A 10,724-nucleotide genomic window follows, 5' to 3' on the forward strand; every position below is an offset into this window, starting at 1 on the left:
GGACCTTCATACAAGAATCATCTTTCCTATTCTAGGTCATTTATTATTCCAGGGAGTACTTCCTCCTGGATCTTTTGTCCAGTATATCCATTGATTTAATTTAGTGGTCTAAAAATAACTCAGATAAATGTAACCTCAAGAAAATCACTGAAAATCACAAATTATGTCTGAAGATAATGAGAACATGTGTCTAGCTCAGGGTCTTGTCCTTATCCTCCATATATGATAGAATATTAAAACTATTTAAGTTAAAATTGTTAAAGAGATATAAGTACAAAGGAATGGCAGGATTTTAAACCTCTGAATACAGAAGCTGAGGATCTAAATGTCTGGCATTTGTGGTACACCATTTTAAAGGCTATCACTTGTAGGCATTACTTATACATTATGGAACACATGGCACTTTAAAAAGTGCATGAAATTCTGCCAGTTATAAAATCTCAATCTCTCTATGCATGAGCAGTTTTTTAAATTCCTGTTACTATTAAAGAAAGCTTTAACACTAAGAAATTATCTTGGACTATTTAGATCTAGTATCATCCATGAGAGATGGCATTACATTGCTCATGGGGCAGCTAGGAGAGACACACGAGTCTTGGGTACATCTTCTGTAGTCCTGCTGTGTCAATGGAGTGTGCTCTTTGATCATCAAGCATCACTGTTTCCTTAGTACCAAGAGGAAGTTTAGTATAATCTAAAATCTTTAATTCTTGGGGTGCAAGGACATAAGCACAGCTCTGTGAATTCTATTCTCTCTGACATTCATTTGTAGTAATATTCTTACAGTCATATGCCTGAAAATGCCATCATTGGCTTTTAGTTTCTCACTAATCTATATATATATATATATTTACAGCATCTGATGATGTTACATTTAATGTCCATTATTTTAGAGGGAGTGTTACAGGTATATTGGATTTTGTATAAGACCATATGCTTTTAACCCTTTTTCCTGATGGTAAACCATTAAGATTTCATATATATACTTCACACAAATATCCCTCATTGGAGAAGAAGTTAGCAAAGATTTTAATTCTCTAGAAGAAGATATAGTCAAAATGAAGTAAATAATCCTTTTCTGCAGGAAATATTCTACTTCAGCAGAGATTAGACTACAGTAAAGAAAAATCTAAGCTATCTAATTTGTATTCTCAGAAGACAGCCTAAAAGGTCATGTTGATTCTTCCTTCCATTAAAAAGGAACAGCTTTAGAAAAGGTTAGCATAATTTGGATTCCCTAGGTTTTATTGTTGTTATTTTTAGTAGTGCTCAAAAAAAAACCCTTCCAGCCTAACATTCGGACAAAAGAAAAATCACTTACATTATTGAACTAATAGGTAATTTCAATTCATAACTTCCCACCTTGTTAAATTGACAGCATATAAATATATTACTTATCACAGTATAGACTTTAATTAAACATGTTTGCTTGTATTTTTTTTTTAATTGTATTGCATTGGTTAAAAATACACTGTAATTTAGATAAGGAAATTATTGGGAGAATAATTATCTGCAATGAGATATCAATACTACTGAGGAATAGAATATTGATATATAATCACCAAAAATGGCTAGGAAACCCCATGGAGAGCCTGCTAAGGAGAAGAGAATGAATAATCATATTGAACATAATAATAATAATAATAGTTCCTTGTGTTTAATAATGAATATAATGGTTTTATATGTGTGTATAAGTGAGTGCATATATATATATATGTGTGTCTACAGATATGTATGTTGATTGATATCTGTATTCATGCATGCATTCATTCATACAAGATACATCCATGTTCTTGAGGCTCACCCTGGCTTAAAAATATGCATTTTTAAAAAAATCAGTCTCACAGCAAGGACAGGAAAATTACTCAAAGTCATTCAATGATTCCATAGAAGTGGAAAAAAGGGAACAGTGGTCATTCAGTTGCTAACTTTTTGGCCAGCATTGTTAGATGCTAGTGTCCCTACAGCAGAAGAAGAGGATGGAACTGCAATGTGTGTGTTAAACATTGAGAAAAAGGATAAAAAAAAGTCAGTCAGGTTAAAAAGTTTTTCATCTTCTCTTTCCAAAATTTCCATAGCCAGAAATGGAATTAAAAATGCTGGTGAACAGCTGTTGTGGTGAGGGATGTGTTGAAAGAGCTGTCAGACAGCTAAAGGAAAGAGAGCAAAGTAAACTGCTTTCTCCCTACAGTACTCCCAGAGGTATGATAGTCAGAATATGCAAACAGAAAAAAAATTAAAAATTAAAAGGAGCTACTGTAAGATCAAAACTATTTTAGTTACATGTGATTTTCATCCAAAGGAGTATTGACCTTTGATATACCCCTGTTTTATAACAGCAAATATTCCTTAACTGACTGAAACACTACCTCTTATGGCTCAGTTCATTGATTTTGACTTATTCTGCATGGGATTTTTTCAGTATTCTTGTTTGGTCAGATAAAAAAAAGACTAACAATACAGAGGTCAGAAAGAAAATGATGAAGGGTTAGAAGGAGAGCAGTGAAGGACTTGTGACAGTGAAGTAAATCTGCATTGGCATGGCCTGACAAGAGAGAGAAATCCAGATGCTTAAACCATCATTTTTCTTTTTTTTCTCCCTTTAAGAAACATTTTCTTTGTAACAGAGCAAAAATCTTCATTGACTTCCTCTTCCTGCTAAAATATATCAAATTTGAATAACATATGAACATTACAAACTGTGAATGTTTTAATTGCATATGCTAGTGAATCTTGCAGGTGTAAAGAAGAATTCTATCCCTTTTCTTCAACTGTGTATTTTGAAGAATGCTTTGTAAATAAAAACATTCAGCTCTATTCAAAAATATTGTCTTGAAGGACATTACTGTAAAAGCAAACTTACTTTATCTTCCTAGGCTTTTCAAAACAGGATTTGCTTAGCAAGGAGTAATTCTCCTTGTGCACTGAAAAGCTTTAATGAAGTTTCTGTGGGGGAAAATAGCCTCAGGCTCTCAGCCAACAAGTATTCCACCATTTGAATATTTCAACTACTATGAAAGAAATATATGTAGCTAGTTTAAACACTGACCAAACCATGATTTCAATTTATCAAAGCTTAAGACCTGTGAGAACCACTAAGTCTGCCTGGCCTATATTTTACAATCCATTGCCTTTCTCCTAGTTATTTCTGGAGTCAGTCCAATATCTTAATTTTGATATCATCATAGTTATTACATTTGGGTTTTTCCTGAAGTAAATCTCCATGTTTGTTCTTCTCATGTTTTGCTTCACTAGATAAAACTAAACCTCCTCTCCCAGACAACTAGAAATTGGACAAGGGTGAACAACCTTAAATTGCATCAGGAGAGGTTCAGGATGAATACCAGGAAAAATGTTTTCACTGAAAGAGTGATGAGAACTGGAAGAGGCTCCCCAGAGACGTGATGGAGCCACCATCCATGGAAGTTTAAATAAACAATTTAATGTGGCACTTCCAAAAATGGTTTAGTGGGCATGGTGATATTGATTTTCCGACTTTAATGATTCTATGATATGCATATATTTTCCATTTACTATTTTTCTTTAATTTTACTTATCAAAACTATTTAGGCATGTATCTACTCAAATCATAGAAACATTAATTTTGCTGTTCTCAACATGTTTAAATTTTCCTTCTTAAATATTTCAGCACTAAACAAGAGCCTAAATGTGAAGCCTTGAAAAAATTTAAAATTTTGTGTTGTCTAGAATAACATTTATGGACAGTTCGTACCAGAAAATATTACTACCACAATGTTAAAGGAAACCAATACTTCTTCCTTTGACAATATTTAATAGAGATAATTCAAACCTTATTTTGGCAATGCAGTACACAAAATCTCCCATAAACACTAATTGGCAAATTTAATAATTTATTTTCTCTTTCTAAATAAAACCCCCATGTTTTGCCTTTTCTTCTCTGCTGTCTTACTGTCTTACTGTCTAAGTGATTTTTTTGCTGAGTGTGCTTAAAAGTCTCTTTCTTCTGTTGCTTTAGTCTTGATTGAAAGTTTAGTCAAGGGTTTATGGACAGCTAGCTAAAAATCATAAAAGATTTATTAAAGATGTTTTGCTAGTGCCTAAGAATTTTACATATTGCTTTTTATTCCTTAGAAATCTCTTTATAAACATTTTTTTCTCATTTTAACTTCACAGACCCTACTGATTGACGTTTGGCTTGCTGCTTCTTTATTTTTGTATTAAAACCAACTGAATAGGCAAAATAGAAATATAATTTTGTGACACCTACTTTAAAAGAGTAATCTATATATGTAAGAAATGTGCCACCAGCTTAGCTTAAGTAGCCATGAAAATAGTATGAGAAAAGTATGGCAAAGATGCTGAAATTTTCAAAGGCAGTAAAGCAGATTAAGAATAAATAAATAAATAAATAAATAAAAGTAAGCATTAAGTATCATTTTGTCTTTTTCATTCTTGTCTTGGTCAGAATAGTACTGACCTTTTGACCTAATTGTCTTTTTCCTCCTAGGACAAATTTTTTAAAAGTGTAACAAATATTGAAGATTGTATATGGCTTTTCCTTGTGTTGTTCCTGATTGATCATAGCTGTCTCCTCACTACCAGCACATAATACCTGAATTGTTCTAAAGTAGTTTTTCTGATTTTATGGTATGAATTAGGCAAGAATATTATAACACCTTTACTTTAACCTTTTGATATTAGGAATTTGGTTTGTGTTTACCAAATTTTTACTGATAATCTTATCTAAAGATACTCATGAAGAATTAACTGTATTACCATTTCAAATATATAATCTTTTCTAGAGCCTACTAGAGCACAGATTACTGAAATATTCATACAACTGCTCCATAACAAATAAACAATTTATCTTTTGGTTTATTATTTATAATTCAGTAATGCCAGGGACAATCCATGTTATACTTATCTCATATAGACATCTCATAGAAACAAACATAATGAAATACAGATATTTTATGCACACTGTACATCAATGTGCATTTCAGATTAAACTATTCCCATGTCTGCTGCATTATAATTGTTATTATCCTGGGAGCTATTTAATCAAAATAGTTCTACTTAATTGTGCCACAAGAGGAAACATTTAAAAAATCTTCAGATGTTCAGAGAGACTACACAGTAGGCATTTATTCTTGCACAGAGAAATGAAAGAGGTATTTGCAATTTCTTCCAGTATGACATTTTTTCAAATTGAGGTGCAACAATGTTCCTGTGGACATGTGAATTCCCTCAGAAAAAGAAAAATATACTTAAAGATTTAAATCTGTTTGTGTCCCTGTCCCAACACACTTATGTAAAGCAGATGTAAGGGTTACTGCTGTGAGGTGGTGGTTATAAATGCAGGTAGTATAGAACACTAATCTGTCTATAATATCACATTTTTGATTAAGAAAAAAACTGTGTTTTGTGTTTCATACAGAGATTAATATTGTTGCTGATAGAAATATAGATATTAATGTTTCACTACAGTTTGTCATTCATGACCCACCTCATGTGACTCCTGTGGATTCTCAAAACTGTTTTTTTCTTAATATTATAATTACCTCTTAAAATTATACCATTTTTTCAGCTGAATATACTTTTTCATTCAGGGTAACTTTTGTACAAATTCAAAGCAGCTGAAATCACTGCTTCTTCACAATCAACCTAGTCATCTATGCAGAAGGTTTTCAATGCAGAAGTCTCATGAAAAGCAACGTTTTTAATACTTGAGAATCTTTCTTTAGAAACTTACAGAAGGGAAGATTGTATGCATGTAAAATATTTGCTTTCAGGATAAATTCTTATCTTCCTATTCACACAGAGTGAGAATATTACTGTTTATATCAGGTTTGCTTTTGATCCTTCACAGAAAGTTTCTTACAGTTCTTTTTCTCTGTTCAATTTTTGTGCATTTTTTGGAAATAAAATTGCACTATTTCAATAATCTTACTTTTACCTGATACCAGGTGTCAGGTGTCATAATGAATTTAATCCATTGGGATCCAGTAGTTACTATTCTTAGAGTAATTCTGGTTTTCTGCTCTCTAAGTATTTAAGGATAAACACGTTATTACAAAAAAAGCAAGATAAAATCAGCAGTAATTGTATGTTGCATGTACTTTATGTTTTTTTAATGTTTGTCTTCTCCATGTTGGCTGCAGTGTTCTGTGGACCTAAAAATTTGCAGACATCCAATGGAGGAGTGCAATGATAAGTTTTTTTCTCCAAGGTGAAGGAATCATAGGATGATTTGCATTTGAAAGGACCTTAAAGATCATCCAGTTTCATGCCCTTTTCATTAGATGGGGTTGCTCAAAGCTGATCCAATCTGGCCTTGAGCACTTCCAGTAATGAGGTGCCCACACCTTCTTCAGTGCCTCACCACCCTCACAATGGAAATTTTTTTGTAACATCTCATCTAAATCTACCCTATCACTATATGCCCTTGTACAAGGTCCTTCACCTTTCTTGTAGGCCCTCTTTGTGTCTTTCTCTTCACTGCATGGATTAACTCTCTTGACTAGGGAATTTACAATATTATGAAAAAATAAAACCAAAAGGTGGATGTTAGAAGCACTTCAACCTAAAGTCTGAGTTGGGTAGATCTGTTTATCTAAAAAGAGCACTGTTTTGCATTTTTTGATGAAGTTCACATCTTTAAAATTGATTTTTATTTAAAGAAATTTATTCACCTACGTTTTGGTTCCGAAAGAGTTTTTGTTTTTTGAATAAGTTAATTTTACTTCAATAAATTCTCATATATAGCTTTGCTGTCAGCTTTTAGGTGATAGCAGAGTTTTGCTTTGTGAACTGCTGACTGAGTGCTTTCATCTCCCCAGTAGCAAGAAAAGTACAATACCAATTCAGTACAACCAAATAAGACAGTTTATACTTACACAGATAGCAGATACTTCATAAAATGGAGAGCTGCTTTGCAGCTTAATTTCCACCCACTGATTGACTGATTCCTAAGATTCTCCTCTTGTATCTGTAGGTAACATGAATTTCATTGAGAATATAACTTTTAATTTGTGCTAAAAAGCAGGGAGAAGTTAAATGTAATTTCATACAGTAGTAGTGGAAAGTGTGGGTTCTGTAAGTGTATGTGGAATGTGATAATATTTATTTCAGTAGGATTACCTGATGAGATCTTTGTTGAAACAGGATGCTATGAGAGTGCTGAAGACAATTTAAAAAAAATTGCAGAAATGCTGACTTGAAAAACAGCAACGGATAGAATGACAAGAAACCAATAAAATCAATGACAATAACTGCTGTGCTGTGCTGTCAAGAAACTGCAGGGGTACCTCGAGAAAGGGACTTAGAAGGTGGTGGGAATGTGGAGAGTCACAGGTATGGGGATATATGGAGTATATGGGGTATATGGAGTAGCTTGGAGCTGTGTAAACTGATGGCACAATGTGCAGTGGAAGGGGATTGGGAAGAGGCAATATAGGAATATACAGAAAGGAGTATAAAAGGAGCTGATCTTGTGTAAAATAAGGCTAGTTCATTTAACTGAGCCTGATTTCAGTCTGTCCTGTCTTCTCATCTTTATCTGCCTGTGTAATCTCAATCCCTGTCCCATTTGTGTGTGGAGGGCTGCTGCAGGCAGTAAATGCTGGAGAAAAAGTGTGAGTAGATTTGAGGCCAGCAGCTGAAATGAGGCCAGGGGTGGGGAGAACTATTGGCTAACTACTCAGATTAAAGTGCTAAATTAATAGATTAAATTTTACATTGATTCAAAGTGAAGTCATACATTCTATAATAGAAACCAAGAGTGCAGCATTGATTTCCTAAATTTTTAGGGCTGGAAACCTAGAGAATATAAAAAAAAAATTGCATGCAATTGGCACAGAAGCTCAAGCACACACAAAGTGCAATCAAACAATCAACACTACAAAAATTTTCTGTCTATTGTTGACAATCAACAATCCTTTTTCCTCTAAATTGCTGCACCTCATCAATAATAAAAATTTGTGCAAACTTTATGTGAAAGAAAATAAAGGGTGTCAAGTGTCTGTTTAAAATAAAGCATACAAATAAGTTTTTTCTGTATTTGGTTCTGAGATGCAGGAAACTAATAATTTTTCAGATGGCTTTTTAGCTGAAAAACTAAAAATATAGGTGAATAAGAAAGACTATTAAACCTAATAAGAGTATATTTAGAATGTTAAAACAGTTTGTAGGTGTCATTTGAAAATTATAGTATTAAAATTCTAGTCAAAGCTTTCAGTGCCAATTATTTTAATGAGAAATGGAAATGACAGAACTGGAAATCCTCTAGTGAGAATATTCTTAAATGAAGGGAAAAAAGTTGGAAATTTAACCTGATCTCATGACCATGTCTCTTGGCTATATTTTTGGGGGGTTATTTTCCAGTATGCTCTCCTCATAACTGAATCTTGAATTACATATGTATTTTTTAATTCACCTGTATTTTTATACATTAAAGCTGACCTGTATTCATTCACATTACACCAGTGTCTCCTGGCCCTATAATCTTAATAGTCTCTATATGTGCCCACAGTAGTACTGAATATAGTATAATTGTTTTCCAGACAGCCTAGGATTTAACATGAAATGTTCGTGCCAGCAAAACTCTCTGCTTGATTTCTTTCACTGTGACATGCTTTCAGGGCTTGGAACCATTTTGCACAGTTGAATGATACTCTAACTAAAAATTTCTTCAGGTTCTGCAGATAATGGATTACAACAGTGTGCCTTAGGTATATTATCCATTTCCATAAGACACAAGAACTTGCAGGCATAAAATGACTTGATTGTTAAAGCACAGTCTTTCTAAGAGTATTCTGTTAAAACTATATTAAAACTTGCAGCAGTTACAGCCCACACAATATGCACACAGATATAGACAAACTAATGTTTCCCTATCACCTAAAGTAAAGGGGGAATTTACATAGAGAGAGATATTTAGAAACAGCTAGGCTTTGGCTAGTAAGAAACATTTGCAAAAATCATGGATAAAGACTAAAAATTCTGCAGTTTTAAGTTATGTGGAGCAAAAGTGTCATTCTAATGTAAGGAAAAAGTATATAATTTTCTATAGTCATAAATGCCTGACTACCTGCACAGTCTCCATATATATATATACCTATATATATCTACTTATGGCACTGCTCTTGGTGGCTGGAGACCACCTTTCTTAGGAGCAGCTGCTTACATGCCAGCAGCCCACTAAGGTGTAAACCAAATTTTTCTGTGTTAGAAACAGTGGGGAAAGGAAGGGTTGTCTGTTGCCAGGGACAGTCACTTCTCAGGAGAGCCCACAATAATAAAAGTGGTTTGCAGGTCCAAGGCCATGAGAACAAGAAAAAAATTGCTGCCAGAGTGGATGTGGAAAATAAGGTGCCACAGCAGAAATGCTGCAAGCAAAAGTCAGGCTACTGAGGTATAAATGCAGGACTCTCAGCAGCATAAAAATCTAATGACACTTAAGGCACTGTGCAACATTCTTGCACACAGCTATTAAATATTTATCAAATAGCTTCAACTATTTGTATGGACCCCTTTTTTTTTCCTGATATTTTCAATTTCTATAAAATATTTAAGTTTCTCCTAAGGGATATTAATAAGATCACAGCTGAAATCCTGCTTTCAGGATTTACTAGTCAGAGAGAAATAATTTTTATAAACATACTCCACTGTTATTTCTTTGACATTCTAATACAGCCTTCACAGGAACACATTTTTTATCAAATATTTCATTTCTGAAACATTCAATATTTCCTTGTAATTTTTTAATAAAAAACCTTCCACAAAACTGTTCTTTCTATAAAGACTAATATCAGCCTAGTGCATTAGCTTATGTGAGAGATAATTTCCTTTAACAAGTTTGAAGTCAATATTAGGGTAAAGCCTTAGATTATTTACTATATTTTCCTGTTTTCTATCTAGTTTGAGAATTTTTGATATTTCATATGAGAACTTGATCATGGTATACCTGTCAGTGTTAAAAGAATGATTTAATATTTCACAAATTCTTTTTTTTAATTGTTTATTTTAATTCTAAACTTGTTTTTGTTATGTTGTAGTCTTTCTCAAGGAATTAAACAAAATCGTGCATAAAAAAATAGATCAGATAGGTATTCAATACAAACTGAAAAATAAAAATAAACCACATATATAAAAATGGAAATTTTCTTTTTCCAAATGCTTATTTCTGGAAAGAAATTATTTAATCCATAGAAAATTCCTGGCCAATTCTTCTCAGGTTTTTGAAAAACTAATAATTTTGAGATGTGAACAGACTTCTCCTGAACATGTAATAGAAATTATCTACCCTATATTAGTTTTTATAAAATTCTGATTTTAAAGAGTAGAGACAGAATTAGCCTACTTTTACAATTAAATGAAGAGACTGAATTTTTTACTGAATATCTTTCCCCAGCACATCTGTTTTCATTCATTGAAGATGCAGCATATAGATGCAGTTACATATTCTTACATAAGTTACTGTGTGACAAACTGCAAGTATCTCTTTGGAGTTTTTTAAACATGCAGATCTGTTTTCAAAACCTGAACTTTGCAATAACTTTTCCCTCATTTTTTTGGACAAATGTTTGAGGTGACAACCTTTTGCCTTCTACCAGAGATGTGGTATTTGCTTCACACCTCTCCTGGAAGACCTTATGCATTAAAAAAAAAATCATATTGAATGGCAAATATAGAAGACTAGATTAGATGTAATATACCCCATCCAGCTGAAAGCTTGTTTGCAT

The sequence above is a fragment of the Oenanthe melanoleuca genome, chromosome 4 (assembly GCF_029582105.1).
Source record: "Oenanthe melanoleuca isolate GR-GAL-2019-014 chromosome 4, OMel1.0, whole genome shotgun sequence".
NCBI lineage: Eukaryota > Metazoa > Chordata > Aves > Passeriformes > Muscicapidae > Oenanthe > Oenanthe melanoleuca.